The sequence below is a fragment of the Urtica dioica genome, chromosome 2 (genome assembly GCF_054948205.1).
Source record: "Urtica dioica subsp. dioica isolate 48M chromosome 2, U.dioica_male_clone48M_v1_H2, whole genome shotgun sequence".
Classification (NCBI taxonomy): domain Eukaryota; kingdom Viridiplantae; phylum Streptophyta; class Magnoliopsida; order Rosales; family Urticaceae; genus Urtica; species Urtica dioica.
This window is the reverse complement of record NC_142757.1, coordinates 43542312-43569326: the sequence shown is the minus strand read 5'-3', so window position 1 is coordinate 43569326 and position 27015 is coordinate 43542312.

Here is a 27015-nt window from a genome sequence, read left to right as displayed (position 1 = left end):
TTATATAAGTTGGGTTTTTTTTTTTCCCCCCTTTGTGTGGTCTCTTTGAAAATGAAATCGTGTCAGTTCTATAGATAGATAGGAAGAGTCTCAAAGTTTTGCCAAAAAGGCAACAAAAACAAAATGAGATTGATTAACAAGGGAAAAACTGAAAAATAAATTAACGAGGTGAAATAGAGCTGTGAGGATAGAAAAACATGAAAAGATTATTTTTGAGTTGGGCACGTTGGGGTGGGTCCCACTAGTGTGTGTGATTGTTTAGTAGCAAAGACAATGACTCTCTCTCTCTCTCTCTCTCTCTCTCTCTCTCTGTTTACGAGTTGGATAGCAAAGACAATGACTCTCTCTCTCTCTCTCTCTCTCTCTCTCTCTCTCTCTCTCTCTCTCGTGAAAGCCCACATATACCTGCTCACAACCCAGCAAATGTACTGCAATGCAAGCTCATTAACAATGAGTTCATAATGATTGACTCGTTGGGTTTCCAAGGTAGCTCCTGCAAGAAAATGAAAAAATAAAAAGAGGATTATGAATTATAGACTATTTAATTTAATAGAAAAACATATTACTTAGGTAGCCATAGTACTCCATTTTAATATGTTTTTATTCTCCCTTATGTCTACTCGTATTCGCATTGTCCATTTCCCTTCTTCGTCAACACTATATTATTGTTGTAATCAAGGTTTAAAATTTCAGAAAATTGTGTGAAAATTACGTCGAAATTGCAATAATTTAAAAAGTCCGACACGTTTTACGATCATATGTGCATTTCGCTATTTTGTGTCACGAGTATAGCGTCGAAATTACGTGAAATTTTAATGTCATTGCGTCCATCAATGTCGTTTAGCCCATGATATAAAACACAAAAAACCGTGTAATTTTCGTCACGATTTCCGTCGTATTTCACGCCGTAATTTTGGTCGCACCGTTCAAAACTCGACCAAGCTAGTGCAAATTCAACAATAGTTCTGAAAATTGCGTTTATTTGTGTTTTCAGTATATAAATTATAAGTTTTAAGGTTTTTTCATTTTTTTTCATTGGATGTTGTTTGTACTTATTTCATGGTAAACATATTAATGTTTTAATATATTTGGAGATTTTACAAATTTTAAATTGATATTAATTGGAAGTTAATTGTTAGAGGAAATTATATTTATACACACACACACACACACACATATATATATATATATATATATATATATATATATATATATATATATATATTTGTAAACAAGTATTTGAAAATATGAAAAATTATAACTTGTTAGTGAATTTCATATTTGGGGTACGTAGTCCATTAAATTATGATGAAATTAGAACTTATTATGTGTGTTTCTCATATTGTGATTGACTTTGATATTTTCAACTTATTATGTGTGTTTATTATATGTATTTGAATTTAAAGTTTGAACTTATTATGGTTGTGTATTATGTGTGTTTGTAATTGAAACTTATTATATATGTTTTGAACTTCTTGTATTCTATGTTTATGGAACTTTTTTTTTATATGAAATTGTGCAACATTATTTCCGTCGCAATTTCCGTGTTTTACCACGGTTAAAGACTTGTATGTAAAGATTTACCTCTACAGTGAAATGATGATTCGGATCGACATGAGAATTAATATTACTACATTGCCAGAATCCATGTTGTTTGTATATTTTAAAAGACCACCGCAATTTTCGTCGACGTAATTTTACAAATTTCCACATTATTTCTGTCATCATCGTAATTTTCGCTTTTTGGGACCATCGACACAAAATCAACAACCGGCATTTCAAACCTTGATTGTTACCTCCGAGCCAAGATATAACTTTTACCATGCCCATTAAACGATATTCATATAATTGAAGCTCTTGACGAGCGAGCACTCCATAGTCCGTATATAAGAGTGAAGCATGAGTAATATTCATATATTTTAATTTTTTTTTTAAAAAGTGCATAATTTTCATTTTAAAATTATAATCCAACTTCTAAAGCAAACACAACTAAAAAAACAAAAATTAGACACGAGTATAGTGAATGGACCTTAATTAATAAAAAGGATCCCTTCATAGAAATATCACAACTTTTCATCCCTAAAAAACAAGAATTAGACAAGAGTAAAGTAAATGGACCTTAATTAATAAAAAAAGATCCCTTTATAGAAATATCATAACTTTTCATTCTGAAATGAGATTTGGACATATTAGTGATCTCAATGGTTTTTTCTTTTTTACTCTCTGCGGTTGCAAACAAAAAGTTGTCTAAATCACTAAAAGCGAAAGTGAAAAGTTGGTCAACGACATCAGTGCGGCGCGTCAACATTCAGCGCACCGCGCTAAAATCCCATCACAGATCGCGGCCAAATGCGTCATTCAATGAACCGCAACCAAAGTCCAGCATGCCGTGCTCTCATCGTGCGCGGCGTGCTGACCTCCAGATCAGGAATGTTAATTACCCTTTTTGACGATTTTTTGTTTTGTTTTTCGATCTCACCAAAGGCTCATATTGTTCCGAAAATAATCCATACGCCTATATATACTACTCTTGTAACCTAAAAAAATATATTTTTCTTTCCCTTAATTTTTCTTAGAAGTGTTTTGTTGTTTTTGAGAGGTTTTGGAAGAGGAAAAAAATGTTCTTCGCCTTAATTGACAACCCGAGGAGTCTCCGAACCTCATCTTCAATCGTTTTTCTTTATTTTTTCTCATATATTTATGTTTTACTTTGAATTATTGTTGAACATCAAGTTTATTTAATATGAATTCTTTTTTGCTTTCCATCTTTGTTTTATTGCTTTTAATTATTCAGTTATGTTTAGTGGTGATTATGAATTCCATTAGAGGCTAGGTTTCTTATGGGGTTGCGATGTATCATGGATTGATGATGGTTATGGAGTTTGTTAAGGTTAGATTTTGCTTAATTGCTTTGCTATTATGTTTGTTTGATATGAAATATGCTTAATGCTTTCTAGTGCTTGATGTTGGGATTTCTTCGTCGAAACCCCTAATACAAAAATAAAATGAAATTAAACAATAGCAAATAAAGGACACAAGAATTTATAGTGGTTCACTTTCAGTACGAAAGCTACATCCACATTACCGCTGCAAAATCACTATAAACCCAAATCGGGAGGTGTTTACATTTACAGTTAGCTTAAAGTGTTTCTTGCTGGCATGAATAGAATACACCCTATGGAACCCTATTTATACACTCAGGGAGTTCACAAATTTGCTCTCCCTTTTCCATGTGGGACTTTTTTCACTCCTATTATATTAGGCTCCACACCTTCTAACAATCTCCCACTTGGAGACTAATCTCATCACGTGTCTCCATTTAGCAGCGGCGACTCAACTCATCAGGCGAGGAGTCCAACTGAAGTCGAGCATAACTATTGTGTGTCAAATGGCACTGAGTTCATCAACATATCAGCTGGATTCTGACTGCCTACGATCTTCTCGAGTACTAGCATCCCATCTTCCAATGTCGATCTGATGAAGTGGTATCGCAGTTGTATATGCTTCGTCCGAGCATGATACACCGGGTTCTTTGCCAACTGAATGGCACTTTGGCTATCACTGTATAGCACACTCTCATCGTGGTCTTGATCCAGCTCTCGCAGAAACGTCTTCAGTCATATCATTTCTTTCGTGGCCTCGATGATGGCCATGTACTCCGCCTTGCAGTTCGACAAGGCAACAATCTTCTGCAACCTTAACACCCAGCAGATTGCCTTCCCTCCAAACGTGTAGACGTATCAGGACATGCTCTTCTTGCTCTCGAAATCGCCTCGATTGTCAACATCGACGTAGCCTTGAAGTCCCAGGTCGGACTTCCTAAATATCAACGCCGAGCTCGAGCTGCCTCTTGGATATCGGAGGATCCACTCCACAGCCTCCTAGTATTCTCTCCCCAGGTTACTCATAAACCTGCTCACAACGCCCACTGCATGAGCAACGTCCAGCCTCGTACACACCATTGCGTACATCAAGCTTCCGATGGTCGAAGCATAAGGGATCTTGTCCATGTACGCCACCTCGTCCTCCATCACCGGCGATTGCTCCTTGGACAGTTTGAAGTGGCTAGACAGCGGCGTGTTAATTGACCTCGTATCCTCCATGTTGAACTTTCATGTACTCCTCTTGTGAGAGTTCGATGCTCTCTCTGGTCCTCTTGATCCTCATCCCGAGAATCTGCTTCGTGGCTCCTAGATCTTTCATCGTGAACTATTCAGACACTTTCTTCTTCAGCTCGTTGATCTCGTGTAGGTCGGCACCTACGATCAGCATGTCATCGACGTACAACAGAAGAATCACGTAGGAATCTTCAAGTCTCTTGAAGTAGCAGCAGTGGTCGGCCTCACACCTGCCGAACTCAGCTCGCTTCATGAAGTTGTCAAACTTCTTGTACCACTGGTGCGGGGCTTGCTTCAGCCTGTAGAGACTGTTTTGGAGCTTGCACGCGAGCTCATCTCTTCCTTTTACCTCGAAGCCTTCGGGCTGCCTCATGTAGATCTCTTCGTCAAGATCACAGTGAAGAAATTCCGTCTTCACATTCTTCTACTGAAGATGTAGATTCTCATTGGCAACCAACCCTAGCACGGTTCTGATCGTCACGAGCTTGATGACCGGAGATAAGATTTCCGTAAAGCCGATTCCCTCTTTCTGCTGGAAACCTTTCACCATCAGCCTCGCCTTGAACCATTGGCTTCCATTGCTCGCCTCTTTTATCCAGTACACCCACTTGTTGTGCAGTGCTTTCTTCCCAGCTGGTAACTTCGCCAGCTCCCAAGTGTGATTCGTGATTAGTAAATCCATCTTGTCATTCATGGCGAGCTCCCATTTGGTCGAGGCATCGATCTCCATAGCCTCTTCATAGCATTCCGGCTCTCCTTTGTCGGTCAGGAGGATGTAGTTGAGACACGGAGAAAATTTATGGACCGATTTCCTGACTCTAGACGATCTCGGCAGTTCGGTGACCGGAGTCTGCTGATTCACCTCGAGCTCAATGTCTTCATCAGCTCGTTCTTCTTCGATCTTTCGACCGCCATCAACTCATGTTGATTTCACCTCGGTCATCGAAGTGTCTTCTTTCATCTTGGTCGTCAAGAAGTCTTTTAGGTTGATCGTTGACTTCTCGCTCTCAGGAGCTTTCCTCGCCGAGTTCCCATTCAGCTCGTCCTTGTACATCGTCTGCACGTTGAAGACAACATTCCTGCTCCGAACTATCTTTCTCGCGTTGGCATCCCAGAAACGATAGTCGACCTCAGTGTCACCATAGCCAATGAAATACCACTTCTTAGATTTCGGATCAAGGTTATTTCTAGCAGAATATCAATATGAACTTAGGACAAAGCAACAAAACACTTTCAAATAAGAAAGGTTTAACTTCTTCTCATTCCACGCCTCTTCTGGAATTTCGAAACCTAAAGGAACGCTCGGTCCTCGGTTGATCAAGAAGGCTGCCGTGTTGATTGCATCGGCCCAAAATGTCTTGGGCAACCCAGAGTGAATCCGCATACACTAGGACAAAAAACGTCATCCGATGCGATGATTGTCGCACCAAATACCTCATATGTCGCACCTAATAGTTTATTAGGTGCGACAAAGTCGCCTCTAAAAGTCCGTCGCTAAAGGCATTAGGTGCGACATGTCGCACCTAATAACCACACCTTTAGGTGCGACACTTTCAGGTGCAACATTGTCGCACCTAATGCCCAAACTATTTTCCTGCCAAATTTATAAAAATTGGCGGGTTATTCATATCGGGTGCGACTTTGTCGCACCTAATAAATAACATTGCCGCCATTATATTCGGTGCGACAATGTCGCACCGAATATGTTTTTTTAATTAAAAAAATTATAAAATGAGAAAATTATATCAAAATTCATTTAGAATTAAATAAAAATTAATTAAAAAAATTCTAAATTAATTAGAAATAATATTCTGAAAATAGAATTCTTAATTAAAAATACAAATTCATTATAAAAAAGCAAAAAATTAATTCCTAATTTTTTTCCTATAAAACTTATCGATAGTAGAATTCCCTCTACCGAATAAGTTGCCAGTGTTGGAATTGATCTAGGGTTTAAGAAAAAGTTTAACGCTTCGTTAAGCGGCGGAATTTTAAAAAATTTCTTTTCAAGTAAAAACGGTTTTTACTAACCTAGACAAAGAGCAAGTACATATAAATAAAAACTATAATGAGCATAGAAGTTTACTAACCTTTCTTGAAGCTTGAACTTTGAGAAGCTTTTGGAAAGTTTGCAACGCTCGTCTCCCCTCGCAGCACGTCTCTCTTTCTTTCCTCGGCACCTCGAGCAACCACGAAAGTTTCTATCACTAAATCACTCGAAATAAAGGAATTAGTGAGTGGACACTTTTAAACACTACGACTTAAGAACGAGTCTTGAAGTCGCAGAGCTAAACACTAGGTCAAATGAGGACCTAGGTGCCAAAACAAAAAATCGAAAATAAACTAGAGAGAGAGAGAGGAAGGGGCGGAAACCACAAGTTCTAGAGAGAGAGGCTCTCAATCTCTAACTTATGTGGAATGAATGGAATGAGAGGAATGAGGGTCCTATTTATAGGAGAAGGGTTGACCTTGGAAAGAAGTAGTTTCCTCTTATTTTCCAAGCCTTTATGAGCAATCCCTTATTGCCCAAATCTCCAAAATGGGCGCCTTCCGCAAGTCAATCCCCAAGGGATTAGTTTCCTCTTTTGTTTCCTTCTTGGTTGCCTTGGCCGAAATACTTGTTTCGTCATAGAGGAAATTTGTTTCCTCTTTTTCTTTTGGCAAGTATCTTGATACATTTATGCACAAAATATTCTCTCTTTCCTTGGGTATGTTGGGTGCCTATCACCTTCTAGAAGGGGCTTCTAGAAGCTTTTCCATTTTGTTCATGACAACATGAAAAAAGCCCATTAAGAATTTTCATTAAAATTCTTATGAAATGAAATTAATCCACAAGGCCCAATTGAACTAACTTGGCCGAGTGATATCAAGTCATCAAATGAACTTGTCAAAAAATTTATTGACATTCATTTCATCATATGTCTCAAAAGACAAAAATACCCTTTTGACAATTTTCGTTCTTGCTTTGACTTAGCTTCCAGTTTAACTATTCCTATTCGATGTGATTCGTGACAGTGACCTCATGGATCCAAATGAACAAAGCTTGAGCTAAAATACTTGGACTCAAAAGTTCACAAACCTTTTCCAAGTTTAGCTTAATGTCAACTGACTCCACTAAAGTGTTGACACTGAAAATCTCTCGGTTCAAATGAATTTATTTTCTACTCAAGAATTCAACCTAATTGTAATGAGTGGATCCACAGAATATTATCGTATGTTTACCCTTCATGAATATCATCAGCTAGTCAGGATTTACAAAATTACCATTTTACCCTTCTAGCTGTTATTTCCTCAACTCCTTTGTCGCTTGTGAATAAGTTAGAAACAATGTAGACGAGGAGCTAACAAGTCGCATTGTTTCATCCAAAAGAGTCAAGACTCAATTTGGACACTGTCCAGTTCATTTATTCACACTCCAAGGAACAAATCATGCGGTGATATATATTGCATTTCAGCAATCTTGTACATGAATTCCATATCTATGAGAACTTCACAAAGTTACTCATGACATTCTCGCAACTTAGTACTTCACCAATAGGCCTTGTTCGGAATCACATAGTGAGTCCGAACTCTGACTTTCTCTAATGAGAATACTAAGGTGTGAAATGACATGTCTCATTTCAAGATTAAGGTAAGCACGATGCAATTCATACGTAGTGACTTCGAGACATAAGAGGTTAAATGGTTTGTTCTTATCTTGTCTCTAGAAGTGCATTGGTCAATTAAGTACCTTCGGAAGATACCTAGAAGAACTATAGAGTCTCCAACTCTCAATGCCTCATAACCAGACATCATAGATTCTTCTAACAATCATACTGAGGTCAATAGTCCTTTGACCCTTAGATTGCGAATGTATCGTTTTAAGCAAACTACGAAGAGTTTGTTCATGCAAATCTACATTTGTCTCTTCGTAAGTTGTTTAGTTTGTTTATGGACTAAAGACTAATGTTTTATCATAAAGCTTCAAACAGACACGGAAGAATGAATGAACGTTTCAACTTTTTATTAATGAATAAGCAATTACAAGCAAGAGTCTTCATGAGACTTTATTACATCAAATGTACAATATAAAGATTACAACTCTTCTTGTGTGTAGTCCTTCATGCCTAATCCCTCTCGATGTTGGTCGAAGACCTTGTTCGCTAGGGCCTTTGTGAATGGATCTGCTAGGTTGTCCACCGTTGAGATCTTCTTCACTTCCACGTCTCCGCATTGCACGATCTCTCGAATCAAATGGTATTTCCTCTCAATATGCTTAGAGCGCTTATGGCTTCGAGGTTCCTTTGAGTTAGCGACAGCCCCACTATTATCACAATAAAGGGTTATGGGCACGGCGACGTTTGGAACAACTTCCAAATACTTAAGGAATTTTCTAAGCCATACAGCCTCTTTGGATGCTTCGCAAGTAGCCACATATTCTGCTTCCACGGTGGAGTCAGCAATGCAAGATTGCTTAATACTCCTCCACACAACAGCTCCACCATTAAGGATGAACACAGATCCCGAAGTGGATTTCCTGGAATCCTTATCCGCTTGAAAATCGGAGTCGGTATATCCCGTCATAGTCAGGTCAGTACCTGAGTATGTAAGCATCAAGTTCCTAGTTCTTCGAAAATACTTAAGAACATGCTTAACAACAATCCAGTGCTCGGGTCCAGGGTTGGATTGGAAACGGCTGACTACGCCAACGGCGAAACAAATGTCAGGTCTAGTGCAAAGCATAGCATACATGAGGCTTCCTACGGCAGAGGCGTAAGGAATTTTCCTCATGTCTTCAATCTCTTGTGCAGTCTTGGGAGACTGGTCCTTAGAGAGTGAAACTCCATGCCTAAAGGGTGTTTGGCCCTTCTTGGAGTCTTGCATCGAGAAGCGATCCATTACCTTATCAATATAAGATACTTGAGAGAGCGACAGGGTCCGGTTTTTCCTATCTCAAAAGATTTGGATCCCCAGAATATACGCGGCTTCTCCTAGATCCTTCATATCGAATTGCTTTGCCAGCCAGACCTTAACCTCAGATAACTTACCCACGTCATTACCAATGATTAGTATATCATCGACATATAGCACCAGAAACACAACTTTGCCTTCATGTATTAACTTGTAAACACAAGGCTCATCTATTGACTGTTCAAAGCCGAAGCTCTTTACAGTTTCATCGAATCTAATATTCCATGACCTAGATCTTGCTTTAGTCCATAAATGGACTTAAGTAACTCACAAACCTTGGTCTCTTGACCTTCTTCCACGAAACCGTCTGGTTGAGCCATGTAAATGCGCTCGTCAAGATTGCCATTCAGGAAGGCTGTCTTGACATCCATTTGCCAGATCTCATAGTCGAGAGCTGCAGCTATGGATAGGAGTATGCGGATGGATTTAAGCATCGCGACTGGCGAGAAGGTTTCTTCATAGTCAATATCTTCTTGTTGGGTATAACCTTTCGCCACAAGTCAAGCTTTGAACGTCTCGACGTTCCCATCAGGACCCATTTTCCTCTTGTATATCCCTTACACCCTACGGGTTTAATCCCTTCAGGAAGGTCTACAAGTTTTCAGACTTTGTTGACATACATCGAGTGCATTTCAACTTTCATGGCGTCAAGCCAAAGGTTTGATTCAGAACAAGCCATCGCTTGGCTATAGGAAACAGGATCATCCATGTCAGAGACGGCTATGAGAGAGTCTCCATTAGACATGTACCTGTCAGGCTTTTGAGTAGCCCTCCCACTACGTCGAAGTACTACTTGACGAGATTCTGATGAGTTAGGTTGTGTTTCAGTTGGGGTAAGAACAGTTCTTACAGATGAGGTAGAAGCTTCCTCACCCAACTTTTCTTCAAGCACAATTTTTCTTCTAGGTTTTACATCCTTCATAAAGTCCTCCTCAAGGAAACGAGCATTCGTGCTAACGAAAGTCTTATCGTCCTCGGGACTATAGAAAGTAAAACCCTTGGTTTCCTATGGATATCCAATGAACAGACACAATTCTGACCTACTAGCCAACTTGCTAGTCTTTTGCCTTGGCACGTGTGCGGGGCAACCCCAAATTTTGATGCGGCCAAGATTCACTTTACGGCCAGTCTATCGTTCATAGGGAGTACCAGGAACCGTTTTGGACGGAACTTGGTTCAGAATATAAGCGCTTGTTTCGAGGGCATATCCCCAAAAGGAAGGAGGGAGTGATGAGTAACTCATAATTGATCTAACCATCTCCTTAATAGTTCGGTTCCTTCTCTCTGACACCCCGTTTTGTTGAGGTGTGCCAGGTGCGGTAAGCTGAGAAGCGATACCTTCTTCTTTAAGAAAGTCATCGAACTCTCCAGACATATACTCACCACCTCGATCAGATCGAAGGGTTTTGATCACTTTGTCAGTTTGCTTTTCCACTAAAGCCCTAAAGACCTTAAATACGTTAAAGGTCTCGGATTTGTGTTTGAGCAAATAGAAAAAACCATATCGTGAGTAATCATCGATGAAGGTAACGAAGTATTCGTATCCTCCACGATCCTGTTGGTTGAGCGGACCACATACATCAGAATGTACTAGTTCCAGCAACTCAGTGGCTCTTCGACCTTTATCGGAGAAAGGTCGCTTAGTCATCTTTCCTTCTATGCAGGATTCACAAGTAGGTAGTGAACCTATTGCAGAGGCTTGGAGTGGATCGTCCATCACAAGTCTCTTAATCTTATCTAGACTGATATGACCAAGTCTTAAGTGCCATAGGTATGTTGATTTTGTTAGATCGGAGGATTCAGAAAGTTTGATCCTCTTTGGCTCCCTAATTAGATCATTATCTATTTCGGTGTCTAAAAGAGAAGGTTGAGTAGGATAGATGTAAAAAAGACCATTCTTCATACATGCATCAGGGATAAAAGAATTAGAAAAGGAAATATGAATTCCATTCTTTATAAACTTTAAATAATAAACATTATTCAAATTTAAAGTGCGATCTTCAAAAGATAGCGTCACGGATCCCACAGCCTTCGCAGACACCACGCTCCCATCACCCCACTTGAAGCAGAAGTCACCATCCTCTAAGCTTTTGCTTTTCCTAAAACCAGTTAAGGAGCAGCAAATATGGTTAGTAGCAGCGGAGTCAATAATCCATAATGATACATTATCAGCTACTAAACACGCTTCAGTAATAAGTACAATACCTTTTACTTTGGTTTTGAGGTAGGCAGGACAGTTCCTACGCCAGTGACCAGGCTCATTGCAGTGGTGGCATTTGTCGTTAGACTTATCCACCTTTGGAGCCTTCGGCGCCTTCTTCTTTATTTGAACCTTAGGTTGGTTCTTCTTCTCGGCCTTGCGAGGTCTCTTCTTAGATCCAGAGGTGGAGGCAGTAGCATGTACCTCTCCTAGAGCCCTCTTTTTCTTAGTGAGTGCCTCAGCGGTTTGAAGTTCCTTCATGAGCTCGGTAACAGTGTACTCTAGCTTGTTCATGGAATAATTCAACTTGAAGGTATCAAAAGTTTCGGGGAGAGTCTCCAAGATCATATCTATTTTGGTTTCCCCATCAATTTCAGATCCAAGAATCTCCATTTCGTTTAGATAGCTAATGATCAGCATCATATGATCTTTAACAGGAGTTCCAACCTTCATACGACAGTTCATGAATTGTCGGACCGCTTGTTGCCTAGCTTGACGTCCTTGCCCTCCAAACATCTCATGGAGATTATAGAGCATATCGGTGGCAGTTTCGTAATCACGATGTTGTTGTTGCAACACATTGTTCATCGATGCCAAAATATAGCACCTCGCAATCTCATCGGATCGAAGCCAGGCCGCCAAGGCGTATTTTTCCTCTTGTGTTGAATCTTCATTCGTAGGACAGGGGGTGGTGAGAACCCATTTGTGCTTGTCGACAGTAAGGACTATGTCGAGGTTACGTTTCCAGTCGACGTAATTGTCGCCTTCGAGTTTATTCGAGGAAAGAATGGTTGAGAAAGGGTTGAGAGACATATTGCCTATATAAGTTGAAACAAGTTTATGATTAGTCTTTGGTTTAGGATTTAAGTTTTATTTAAGACTTTGATAAAATCCAAAGGTGTTATAAACCAAACGATAATTTACTCCCTCAAGAGAAGGCCGCAAAAAATCTCCATTTATAAGTAAATGACACATCATTAATGCTTAGCCAAGATGTCAATACATCAATTTTGACTAGCCACCTTTTAAATTGGTTTGATCACTCACATCCTTTCGCAGAGCCTCAAGGGAGGATTACTAGGGATTGAGCCTAAGTGTGCAACCAACCACTTAGTCCAAAAGATCAACTTTGAAAAACAATCCCCCAAGGGGAGGCCTTGTCATCATCGTCTCACTCTCGGACGTAGCTCATTGAGCAATGATCGAAGCAAAAACGCCTTGGAGTACTCCTATTTAAGAGAGGGTCGCAAGAGCGGCTCTTAGTCCCACGTTAATTGCTTCTTTCATTAGTGTTGGGGATCGTGGGTTACAAACAACAAGTATAACCCTCCCACTTAGTTTTTGGAGTTGGTTCATCGACTCTTGTAAGTTCGGAAACGGATTTCCTAGTTAGAGAGCGACATAGCGGACAACTAGAAGAGAATCCTAGATCATCATGTTCAGAGCAGTGTTAGTGCATAAAGGCACAAGGTACATACTCGATCTTTTCCTATTTTCTATTTCGGGAAAGTGCATGAGGGAAGTGTGAACTTCAACTCACTCGAACACTTGAAAGTTTGAGATTACACATCTTTTTATTTTTCGGCTTGTCTACAAAGAGACCTCCCACTGAAATTTTCAAGAGCATATAGATTTTGAACATATGTGATATAGATATAGTTTTGAAAACATTCTGAAAATTTATTTGATTTGGATGACAAAATATTTTTCAAGTTTGAAAGCGAAACGGTTTTTCAAAATTCAAACTAGTTTTGTAAAAATTCAATTTCAATTAAATTTTCAAAAATCAAAACATTTTAATCTTACACATCATGTTTATAATCTTATGAAAAACATTTTTGCTCAAGAAATTTTTCTCATTAGAGTTCTATAACTCATGGTAGTGGGGCTGAAAATCCGGAATTCTAAAAAACTGGACTTTCGGAACAGCCGCGCACATCGGAGTAAAATCACCATAACTAGCGGATCCGATGTCCTTTTGACCTAAAACCGGTGGCATTGGACAGACGATAGACAGAGCTTTAATTTGATTCAAGAATCATTAAATTTCGATTTCTGAGCAGAGAGTTATCCACTTTTACTGCGGGTTTACTCCAGCTCGAAGAAAAAGAAATAATTAAAGCTTGGTCCTTTTAGGTGCGAAAAAGAATCGAGTGTAACGGAACGTTTTAGGATGTTGTTAAAGCTTTTATTTGTGTTTTATTAGCAGGGTAATAACATGATATAAAAGAAATAACAACATGCATAAAACGATTCAAGTAAATAAACGAAACTAGTAAGACAAGAAAACTAGTCACAAAATTTACTCAAAATTTCTCAAACCTTTAGAACACGTTTTTCAATATAAAAAATTAAAAACTTTTAGAATTGATTCTAATGTGTTTTAATAACATCCCAAACTCATAGAAAATCAACATGATTTTTAATTTAAAGGCATGAGAAATAAATTAAAAAAAATCTAAGATAACAATTCTAACTTTTCACAAAATTAGTAAACTTTCGAAAACGATTTTCAAGCTCATATTTTTTAAATACATGTACATGCATATCTTTGACCATAGCTCTGATACCATTTGTTGGAATTGTTCTAGGGTTTATGAAAAAGTTTAACGCTTCGTTAAGCGGCAGAATTTTAAAAAATTTCTTTTCAAGTAAAAACGGTTTTTACTAACCTAGACAAAGAACAAGTACATATAAATAAAAACTATAATGAGCATATAAGTTTACTAACATTTCTTGAAGCTTGAACTTTGAGAAGCTTTTGGAAAGTTTGCAACGCTCGTCTCCCCTCGCAGCCCGTCTCTATTTCTTTCCTCGGCACCTCGAGCAACCACGAAAGTTTCCATCACTAAATCACTCGAAATAAAAGAATTAGTGAGTGGGCACTTTTAAACACTACGACTTAAGAACGAGTCTTGAAGTCGCAGAGCTAAGCACTAGGTCAAATGAGGACCTAGGTGCCAAAACAAAAAATCGAAAATAAACTAGAGAGAGAGAGAGAGGAAGGGGCGGCAACCACAAGTTCTAGAGAGAGATGCTCTCAATCTCTAACTTATGTGGAATGAATGGAATGAGAGGAATGAGGGTCCTATTTATAGGAGAAGGGTTGGCCTTGGAAAGAAGTAGTTTCCTCTTATTTTCGAAGCCTTTATGAGCAATCCCTTATTGCCCAAATCTCCAAAATGGGCGCCTACCTCAAGTCAATCCCCAAGGGATTAGTTTCCTCTTTTGTTTCCTTCTTGGTTGCCTTGGCCGAAATACTTGTTTCCTCATAGAGGAAATTTGTTTCCTCTTTTTCTTTTGGCAAGTATCTTGATACATTTATGCACAAAATATTATCTCTTTCCTTGGGTATGTTGGGCGCCTATCACCTTCTAGAAGGGGCTTCTAGAAGCTTTTCCATTTTGTTCATGACAACATGAAAAATGCCCAATAAGAATTTTCAATAAAATTCTTATGAAATGAAATTAATCCACAAGGCCCAATTGAACTAACTTGGCCGAGTGATATCAAGTCATCAAATGAACTTGTCAAAAAATTTATTGACATTCATTTCATCATATGTCTCAAAAGACAAAAATACCCTTTTGACAATTTTCGTTCTTGCTTTGACTTAGCTTCCAGTTTAACTATTCCTATTCGATGTGATTCGTGACAGTGACCTCATGGATCCAAATGAACAAAGCTTGAGCTAAAATACTTGGACTCAAAAGTTCACAAACCTTTTCCAAGTTTAGCTTAATGTCAACTGACTCCACTAAAGTGTTGACACTGAAAATCTCTCGGTTCAAATGAATTTATTTTCTACTCAAGAATTCAACCTAATTGTAATGAGTGGATCCACATAATATTATCGTATGTTTACCCTTCATGAATATCATCAGCTAGTCAGGATTTACAAAATTACCATTTTACCCTTCTAGCTGTTATTTCCTCAACTCCTTTGTCGCTTGTGAATAAGTTAGAAACAATGTAGACGAGGAGCTAACAAGTCGCATTGTTTCATCCAAAAGAGTCAAGACTCAATTTGGACACTGGCCAGTTCATTTATTCACACTCCAAGGAACAAATCATGCGGTGATATATATTGCATTTCAGCAATCTTGTACATGAATTCCATATCTATGAGAACTTCACAAAGTTACTCATGACATTCTCGCAACTAGTACTTCACCAATAGGCCTTGTTCGGAATCACATAGTGAGTCCGAACTCTGACTTTCTCTAATGAGAATACTAAGGTGTGAAATGACATGTCTCATTTCAAGATTAAGGTAAGCACGATGCAATTCATACGTAGTGACTTCGAGACATAAGAGGTTAAATGGTTTGTTCTTATCTTGTCTCTAGAAGTGCATTGGTCAATTAAGTACCTTCGGAAGATACCTAGAAGAACTATAGAGTCTCCAACTCTCAATGCCTCATAACCAGACATCATAGATTCTTCTAACAATCATACTGAGGTCAATAGTCCTTTGACCCTTAGATTGCGAATGTATCGTTTTAAGCAAACTACGAAGAGTTTGTTCATGCAAATCTACATTTGTCTCTTCGTAAGTTGTTTAGTTTGTTTATGGACTAAAGACTAATGTTTTATCATAAAGCTTCAAACAGACACGGAAGAATGAATGAACGTTTCAACTTTTTATTAATGAATAAGCAATTACAAGCAAGAGTCTTCATGAGACTTTATTACATCAAATGTACAATATAAAGATTACAACTCTTCTTGTGGGCACCATGGACAACAGCCAGAACTTTGGGAACCGCTTTCGCGTCCTCGTCCATCGCTGCCTGACGCGCTGCCGCTCGCTCCGCCGCTTCCGTAAGGACGGTTTCGCAAGAAATCCATAGAACCAGGTGTAGAACCCGGCGTGGAGCCTGGCGTCTGCTGGTCAGTCTCACCTGGTTGCGGTGCAGGGGGAGGTTGGGGAATCGTGGGAGGGTGGTTGTGCATCTGGCTGAGGAAGGCGATCTGTTGCTGCATCTCATGTAGCTCGGCTTGTTGGGCATCCATCTGAGCTCGCATCTCGGCAACCAATGGATCGGTCTGAGATGACGAACTTGACGAGCCTCTATCTAGCGTTTTGGCAACACCCAGCGATGACCTTGGGATCGAAGGCCCTAAACCGACTTCCCAGTCTCTGCGTACTCCCAAAACTTCGCGCATCGCGTACATCTCTGCTACTTCTTGGGAGATCACGGTGTTTTGCTCCGCCGATTACCGCAAAATATCTATCGTTTGGGCGGTGATTTGATCCTTAAAAAAAACCACAAAAAACTTATCAGATAAGAATAATTTAAGTAATTAAATACACTAAATAAAACAAATAACTTATGAATTGCGACTTCGCGAAGTCCGTCATCCATGATCCCTTAGCGTCATGGTGTTTTTCTGACCATATCGCTAAAGCCGAGCCTATACTCTCATCTTCCTTTTCCTGTAATTTTTCAACATTAAAATATGAATCACATATATATTGCATATTAATATTAAGCGACTTACATTCCTCGAGCGATGACCAAAAAAACTAAGCGACCCTTGTCTCGCCTTCGTCTTCTTCATCTTCGAATTTTCCCGGCTGCGGACAGACTTGGCATGCGAGACATAAATTCGTTAAGTTCAATATTAAGAAATTCTTCAAAGTTGAGCCTATACTCCCATCTTCCGTTCGATGACTAAGACGATCGATATTTGACAATTCTATTGTCAATGGAATCGATGCTGAAGTGGTCGGATCAATTTCAGGAATGTCCCATATCCCTCATTGATTGCATTCCTGAACGATTTCCCATTCTCGACCCTTAACGAGATCTTGGATGTAAAACACTTTCTTCGCTTGAGTCGCGAGTATAAACGTCTCTTCTGTTAACCACTCTTTGGCGATATACGAACTCGTTGCTCCGGTGGTCTTATCAACGTGCACTATACGTCTTGCATTGTACTTGTCACCATACCATATGCATTTGAACAGTACGACACGATAGTTATGTGTATAGTTCAGCACGATTACGTCTTCTATTCGATCGTAAAAGTTGAAGTCGTTCACGGGCACACAAACACCGCTATTCTGGATGATTCGTGGGTTATCACAACGACGAGTGATGAACTTCACGCCATTCACAAAGCTTACACAGTATCTCAATGATTGAATCTTGCGCTTTTTCGAGATCGTCCACTCTCAGGGTTCTAGAACTGATCAACTTGAAAAAGTTGTAGAGCTCGGAGATCGTCTCTTGTATCGGTTTTGGCACAAAAGGGCGAATACCATCAGCCAACAGCCTCTGCATGATCACGTGACAATCGTGCGACTTCAAACCTGTGAGCTTCCCATCAGCAGTTACAGTTTTCTTCAAATTTCCAGCGAGCCCGTCTGGGAATTTAACAGATTGGAGAAACACTGAGATCCGATGCGAACAATCAGTCGAACATCCCCCTCTTTGCGGTTAAGGTAACGACTTCGGGCATGGGTCTTGTTCGCCTATGCTATGGGTATATCTAGGGGTCGGTAAACCGTTGTCTCTGCTCAAGCCTTAACGTGTACGCTGCTGGCGGTTTGTACCACCCATTCCTTTGTTGTCTCAAGTGCAGAGAAGACTTGATTTTCAAGTCCATCAAGTCAAATCTCGACTTCTCCGTATCGTAGTTCTTCTTTTCCAAGTTGAGCATCGTCCCGAGAAGATTCTCGCACACGTTCTTCTCTATATGCATGACGTCAATGTTGTGCTTCAATTCCAATTCTGACCAGTAACACAACTTATAGAAGATGCTCTTTTTGGTCCAATTCAATTCGCACTCAGCGCGTTTTCGTTTACCGACATTTTTGCCAGTTGTCGTGGAAGAAACACTAGCCAACTGATCGAGTATGTCTTGCGTAGTCAACTTGATAGATTTACGGCGCTTTTTGTGACGATTTACGTAGTGATCAATGCTTTTCCTCAATCGGTGAGGCGTAGGCAAGAATCGACGATGGCCATAGTAGACAATCTTGTTTCTAACTTTCATAGATGGCGTCTCAATGTTGCACGTGGGGCACGCAAGATACCCTTGGCCACTCAATCCCGACAAATACGATCGAGCCGGAAAGTCGTTTATCGTCCATAGAAGCGCGGCACGCAACCGAAACAATTCATCGTTCGCCCCGTCTCCCACTTGGAACCCAGTATCCCACAATTCTTTCAGCTCTTCAACTAGTGGTTCTAAAAATACTTCCATGTCTTTTCCAGGTGAGCTCGGTCCAGGTATCAAAAACGTCAGCATCAAGTACTCTTTTTCATGCACAATCAAGGTGGCAAGTTGTACGCAGTTAGTACCACGGGCCACATACTATACGCTAGACTCATGTCACCAAACGGGTTGAACCCATCAGAAGCTAGTCCCAAACGTACGTTACGAGGCTCTGCAGCGAAATTTGGGTATCTCTTAAAAGGATTCTTCCACGTCGAACCATCCACAGGATGTCGCAAAACGCCTTCTTCTTTGACGCGATCTCGTTCGTGCCACTGCATCTCAAGCGACGTGTGTCGAGAAGCGTACAATCGCTTCATTCGATCTTTCAAGGGAAAGTATCGTAATATCTTTTGTGATACATTCTTCCCGGTTGGCTTCCATCTGCTCTCATTGCAAATTGAGCACACTTCAGCTTTCTCGAGATCTTTTTGAAATAACACACAATCGTTGATGCACGCGTCGATCATATCGTATCCCATGCCGAAACGCTTCAGCTTCGTCTTTGCCTCGTAGTGTTTTTTCGGAATTCGGTTACCAATTGGATGAGACTTCCTCAAGAGCTGCAACAATTCTGTAAACGACTTGTTCGTCCAATGGTTCGTGACTTTGATATGCATCAACGAAACCAAGAACGACAAAGACGAAAACTCTTTGCATCCAGGGTACAATTCTGCTTCCAACTCGACGAACAAGTCTTCCACTTGCTCATCTGCACGCACTTTACTCGGAGTCGGATCCGTAAAATCGTCGAAGTCCTCGTGATCCATTATATCATGGAGAGCGTCGTGCAATCCACCGACTCCTCTCTGGTTAGTCTCGCTGGTATCTGTTGTCAATGGTGCCCACAAGAAGAGTTGTAGTCTTTATTTTGAACATTTGATGTAATAAAGTCTCATGAAGACTCTTGCTTGTAATTGCCTATTCATTCATTAATAAAGTTGAAACGTTCATTCAATCTTCCTTGTCTGAAGCTTTATGATAAAACCATAGTCTTTTAGTCCATAAACAAACTTAACAACTTACGAAGAGACAAATGTAGATTTGCATGAACAAACTCTTCGTAGTTTGCTTAAAACGATATATTCGCAATCTTAGGGTCAAAGGACTATTGACCTCAGTATGATTGTTAGAAGAATCTATGATGTCTGGTTATGAGGCATTGAGAGTTAGGAACTCTATAGTTCTTCTAGGTATCTTCCGAAGGTACTGAATTGACCAGTGCACTTCTAGAGACAAGATAAGAACAAACCATTTAACCTCTTATGTCTCGAAGTCACTATGTATGAATTGCATCATGCTTACCTTAATCCTGAAATGAGACATGCATTTTCACACCTTAGTATTCTCATTTGAGAAAGTCAAAGTTCGGACTCACTATGTGATTCCGAACAAGGCCTATTGGTGAAGTACTAAGTTGTGAGTCTGTCATGAGTAACTTTGTGAAGTTCTCATAGATATGGAATTCATGTACAAGATTGCTGAAATGCAATGTATGTCACCTCATGCTTTGTTCCTTGGAGTGTGAATAAATGAACTGGCCAGTGTCCAAATTGAGTCCTGACTCTTTTGGATGAAACAATGTGACTTGTTAGCTCCTCGTCAATACATTGTTTCTAACTTATTCACAAGCGACAAAGGAGTTGAGGAAATAACAGCTAGAAGGGTAAAATGGTAATTTAGTAAATCCCGACTAGCTGATGACATTCATGAAGGGTAAACATAGATAATATTCAGTGGATCCGCTCATCATAATTAGGTCGAATTCTTGAGTAGAAAATAAATTCATTTGAACCGAGAGATTTTCAGTGTCAGCTCTTTAGTGGAGTCAGTTGGCATTAAGCTAAACTTGGAAAAGGTTTGTGAACTTTTGAGTCCAAGTGTTTAGCTAAAGCTTTGTTCATTTGGGTCCATGAGGTCACTGTCACGAATCACATCGATAGGAATAGTTAAACTGGAAGCTAAGCCAAAACAAGAACGAAAATAGTTAAAAGGGTATTTTTGTCTTTTGAGACAAAGGATGAAATGAATGTCAATAAATTTTTTGACAAGGTCATTTTGTGACATGTTTCACTCGGCCATGACTTGATCATTGGGCCTTGTGAATTAATTTCATTTCATAAGAATTTTATTGAAAATTCTTATTGGGCCTTTTTCATGTTGTCATGAACAAATGGAAAAGCTTCTAGAAGCCTTTTCTAGAAGGCCTTGGGCGCCCAACATACCCAACCAAGAGAGAATATTTTGTGCATAAATGTATCAAGATACTTGCCAAAAGAAAAAGAGGAAACAAATTTGCATAAGGATGCTATATGGAATTCGGCCAAGAGAGAGACAAGGCAAGCCTTGAACAAAATAGGAAACAAATCAAGGCTTCTAGAAGCCCTAGCTTGGCCGAGTATCTCAAAGGGAAAAAGGAGGAAATTGCTCATGAATATGTGATATTCTATAGAAGAGGAAACTACCTTATTGAAGGTGAGACCTCTCCTATAAATAGGAGCCTCATTTCCTCACAATTCATTCATCCAAGTTTAAGAGATTTGAGAGACTCTCTCTCTAGAACTTGGCCGAAGTCCTCTTCTCTCTCTCTCTAGTTTATTTTCGGTTTTCTCTTGTCTTGGCACCTAGGTCCTCACTCGACCTAGTCTTTAGCTCTGCGACTTCGAGACTCGTTCTCAAGTCGTAGTGTTTAAAAGTGCCCACTCACTAATTCCTTCTTTTCGAGTGATTTAGTGATAGAAACTATCGTGGTTGCTCGAGTTCCCGAGGAAAGAATAGAGAGACGTGCTGCGAGGGGAGACGAACGTTGCCAACCTTCCAAAGGCTCATCAACGTTCAAGCATCAAAAGGGTTAGTAACTTTTATAGCTCATATTAGTTTTTATTTACATGTACATGCTCTTGTCTAGGTTAGTAAAAACTAGTTTTACTTAAAAAGAAAATTTTTAAAATTCCGCCGCTTAACGAAGCGTTAAACTTTTTCTTAAACCCTAGATCGATTCCAACAAATGGTATCAGAGCTATGGTCAAAGGAATGCATGTGCATGTTTTTAAATTATGAGCTTGAAAATCGTTTTCGAAAGTTTACTAATTTTGTGACAAGTTAGAATTGTAATCTTAGTTTTTTTTTAATTTATTGCTCATGCCTTTAAATTAAAAACCATGTTGTTTTTCTATGAGTTTGGGATGATGTTAAAACACATTAGAATCAGTTCTAAAAGTTTTTAATTTTTTATATTGAAAAACGTGTTTTAAAGGTTTGAGAATTTTCGAGTAAATTTTGTGACTAGTTTTGTTTTCTTGCTAGTTTCGTTTATTTACTTGAATCGTTTTATGCATGTTGTTATTTCTTTTATTTTTTATGTTATTACCCTGCTAATAAAACACAAATAAAAGCTTTAAACAACTTCATAAAACGTTCCGTTACACTCGATTCTTTTTCGCACCTAAAAGGACAAAGCTTTAATTTATTTCTTTTTCTTCGAGCTGGAATGTAAACCCGCATTAAAAGCGGCATAACTCTCTGCTCAGAAATCGAAATTTAATGATTCTTGAATCAAATTAAAGCTCTGTCTGTCCTCTGTCCAATGCCACCGGTTTCGGCTCAAAAGGACATCGGAGCCGCCAGTTATGGCGATTTTACTCCGAGGTGCGCGGCTGTCTGAAACTCCAGTTTTTTAGAAATCCGGATTTTCAAACCCCACTACCATGAGTTATAGAACTCTAATGAGAAAACTTTCTTGAGCAAAAATGTTTTTCATATGATTATAAACATGATGTGTAAAGATTAAAAGTTTTGATTTTTGAAAGATTAATTGAAATTGAATTTTTACAAAACTAGTTTGAATTTTGAAAAACCGTTTTCACTTTCAAACTTGAAAATATTTTGTCATCCAAATCAAATAAATTTTCAAAATGTTTTCAAAACTATATCTATATCACATATGTTCAAAATCTATATGCTCTTGAAATTTTGAGTGGGAGGTCTCTTCGTAGACAAAACCGAAAAATAAAAAGATGTGTAATCTCAAACTTTCAAGTGTTCGAGTGAGTTGAAGTTCACACTTCCCTCACGCACTTTCCCGAAATAGAAAATAGGAAAAGATCGAGTATGTCCCTTGTGCCTTTATGCACTAATACTGCTCTGAACATGTCGATCTAGGATTCTCTTCTAGTTGTCCGCTCTGTCGCTCTCTAACTAGGAAATCTGTTTCCGAACTTAAAAGAGTCGATGAACCATCTCCAAAAACTAAGTGGGAGGGTTATACTCGTTGTTTGTAACCCGCGATCCCCAACACTAATGAAAGATGCAATAACGTGGGACTAAGAGCCGCTCTTGCGACCCTCACTTAAATGTGAGTACTCCAAGGCGTTGTTGCTTCGATCATTGCTCAATGAGCTACGTCCGAGAATGATGCAATGATGGCAAGGCCTCCCCTTTGGGGATTGTTTTTCAAAGCTGATCTTTTGGACTAAGTGGTTGGTTGCACACTTAGGCTCAATCCCTAGTATCCTTCCTTAAGGCTCTGCGAAAGGATGTGAGTGATCAAACCAATTTACAAGGTGGCTAGTCAAAATGATGTACTGACATCTTGGCTTAGCATTAATGATGTGTCATTTACTTATAAATGGAGATTTTTTGCGGCCTTCTCTTGAGGGAGTAAATTATCGTTTGGTTTATAACACCTTTGGGTTTTACAAAAGTCTTAATGAAACTTAAATCCTAAACCAAAGACTAATCATAAACTTGTTTCAACTGTTATAGGCAATATGTCTCTCAACCCTCTCTCAACAATTCTTTCCTCGAATAAACTCGAAGGCGACAATTACGTCGACTGGAAACGTAACCTCGACATAGTCCTTACTGTCAACAAGCACAAATGGGTTCTCACCACCCCCTGTCCTCAAACGAATGATGATTCGACGCAAGAGGAGAAAGACGTCCTGGCGGCCTGGCTTCGATCCGATGAGATTGCGAGATGCTATATTTTGGCATCGATGAACAATGTGTTGCAACAACAACATCGTGATTTCGAAACTGCCACCGATATGCTCTACAATCTCCATGAGATGTTTGGAGGGCAAGGACGTCAAGCTAGGCAACAAGCGGTCCGACAATTCATGAACTGTCGTATGAAGGCTGGAACTCCCGTTAGAGATCATATGATGCTGATCATTAGCTATCTCAACGAGATGGAGATTCTTGGATCTGAGATTGATGGGGAGACTAAAATAGATATGATCTTGGAAACTCTCCCCGAAACCTTTGATACCTTCAAGTTGAACTATTCCATGAACAAGCTGGAGTACACTGTTACCGAGCTCATGAAGGAACTTCAAACCGCTGAGGCACTCACTAAGAAAAAGAGGGCTCAAGGAGAAGTACATGCTACTGCCTCCACCTCTGGATCTAAGAAGAGACCTCGCAACGCCGAGAAGAAGAACCAACCTAAGGTTCAAACGAAGAAGAAGGCGCCAAAGGCTCCGAAGGTGGACAAGTCTAAAGACAAGTGCCACCACTACAACGAGCCTGGTCACTGGCGTAGGAACTGTCCCGCCTACCTCAAAACCAAAGCTAAAGGTATTGTACTTGTTACTGAAGCCTGTTTAGTAGCTGATAATGTATCATCGTGGATTATTGACTCCGCTGCTACTAACCACATTTGCTGCTCCTTGACTGGTTTTAGGAAAAGCAAAAGCTTAGAGGATGGCGACTTCTGCTTCAAGTGGGGTGATGAGAGTGTGGTGTCTGCGAAGGCTGTGGGATCCGTGACGCTATCTTTTGAAGATCGAACTTTAAATTTGAATAATGTTTATTATGTTCCTTCCTTTGGGAAAAACCTAGTATCTGTTGCTCAACTTTTCGAGCAAGATTATTATTTAAAGTTTATAAAGAATGGAATTCGTATTTCTTTTTCTAATTCTTTCGTCACTGATGCATGTATGAAGAATGGTCTTTTTTACATCTATCCCACTCAACCTTCTCTTTTAGACACCGAAATAGATAACGATCTAATTAGGGAGCCAAAGAGGATCAAACTTTCTGAATCATCCGATCTAACAAAATCAACATACCTCTGGCACTTAAGACTTGGTCATATCAGTCTAGATAGGATTAAGAGACTTGTGAGGGATGGTCCACTCCAAGCCTCTGCAATAGGTTCACTACCTACTTGTGCATCCTGCATAGAAGGAAAAATGACTAAGCGACCTTTCTCCGATAAGGGTCGAAGAGCCACTGAGTTGCTGGAACTAATACATTCTGATGTATGTGGTCCGCTCAACCAACAGGCACGTGGAGGATACGAATACTTCGTTACCTTCACTGATGATTACTCAAGATATGGGTTTGTCTATTTGCTTAAACACAAATCCGAGACCTTTAACGTATTTAAGGTCTTTAGGGCTTTAGTGGAAAAGCAAACTGGCAAAGTGATCAAAACCCTTCGATCTGATCGAGGTGGTGAGTATATGTCTGGAGAGTTCGATGACTTTCTTAAAGAAGAAGGTATCGCTTCTCAGCTTACCGCACCTGGCACACCTCAACAAAACGGAGTGTCAGAGAGAAGAAACCGAACTCTTATGGAGATGGTTAGATCAATGATGAGTTACTCATCACTCCCGCTTTCCTTTTGGGGATATGCCCTCGAAACAGCCGCCTACATTCTGAACCAAGTTCCGTCCAAGACGGTTCCTGGTACTCCTTATGAACGATGGACTGGCCGTAAAGTGAATCTTGGCCGCATCCGAATTTGGGGTTGCCCTGCACACGTGCTGAGGCAAAAGACTAGCAAGTTGGCTAGTAGGTCAGAATTGTGCCTGTTTGTAGGATATCCGAAGGAAACCAAAGGTTTTACTTTCTATAGTCCCGAGGACGATAAGACTTTCGTTAGCACGAATGCTCGTTTCCTTGAGGAGGACTTTATGAACGATGCGAAACCTAGAAGCAAAATTGTGCTTGAAGAAAAGTTGGGTGAGGAAGCTTCTACCTCATCTGTAAGAACTGTTCTTACCCCAACTGAAACACAACCTAACTCATCAGAATCTCGTCAAGTAGTACTTAGACGTAGTGGGAGGGCTACTCAAAAGCCTGACAGGTACATGTCTTATGGAGACTCTCTTGTAGCTGTCTCCGACATGGATGATCCTGTTTCCTATAGCCAAGCAATGGCTTGTTCTGAATCAAACCTTTGGCTTGACGCCATGAAAGTTGAGATGCACTCGATGTATGTCAACAAAGTCTGGAAACTTGTAGACCTTCCTGAAGGGATTAAACCCGTAGGGTGTAAGTGGATATACAAGAAGAAAAGGGGTCCTGATGGGAACGTCGAGACGTTCAAAGCACGACTTGTGGCGAAGGGTTATACCCAACAAGAAGGGATTGACTATGAAGAAACCTTCTCGCCAGTCGCGATGCTTAAATCCATCCGCATACTCCTATCCATAGCTGCAGCTCTCGACTATGAGATCTGGCAAATGGATGTCAAGACAGCCTTTCTGAATGGCAATCTTGACGAGCGCATTTACATGGCTCAACCAGACGGTTTCGTGGATAAAGGTCAAGAGACCAAGGTTTGTGAGTTGCTTAAATCCATTTATGGACTAAAGCAAGCATCTAGGTCATGGAATATTAGATTCGATGAAACTGTAAAGAGCTTCGGCTTTGAACAGTCAATAGATGAGCCTTGTGTTTACAAGTTAATACACGAAGGCAAAGTTGTGTTTCTGGTACTATATGTCGATGATATACTGCTCATTGGTAATGACGTGGGTAAGTTATCTGAGGTTAAGGTCTGGCTGGCAAAGCAATTCGATATGAAGGATCTAGGAGAAGCCGCGTACATTCTGGGAATCCAAATCTTTCGAGATAGGAAAAACCGGACCCTGTCGCTCTCTCAAGCATCTTATATTGATAAGGTGATGGATCGCTTCTCGATGCAAGACTGCAAGAGGGGTCAAACACCCTTTAGGCATGGAGTTTCACTCTCTAAGGACCAGTCTCCCAAGACTGCACAAGAGATTGAAGACATGAGGAAAATTCCTTACGCCTCTGCCGTAGGAAGCCTCATGTATGCTATACTTTGCACCCGACCTGATATATGTTTCGCCGTTGGCGTAGTTAGTCGTTTCCAATCCAACCCTGGACCCGAGCACTGGATTGCTGTTAAGCATGTTCTTAAGTATCTTCGAAGAACTAGGAACTTGATGCTTACATACTCAGGTACTGACCTGACTATGACGGGATATACCGACTCCGATTTTCAAGCGGATAAGGATTCCAGGAAATCCACTTCGGGATCTGTGTTCATCCTTAATGGTGGAGCTGTCGTGTGGAGGAGTATTAAGCAATCTTGCATTGCTGACTCCACAATGGAGGCAGAATATGTGGCTACTTGTGAAGCATCCAAAGAGGCTGTATGGCTTAGAAAGTTCCTTAAGTATTTGGAAGTTGTTCCAAACGTCGACGAGCCCATGACCCTTTATTGTGATAATAGTGGGGCTGTCGCTAACTCAAAGGAAC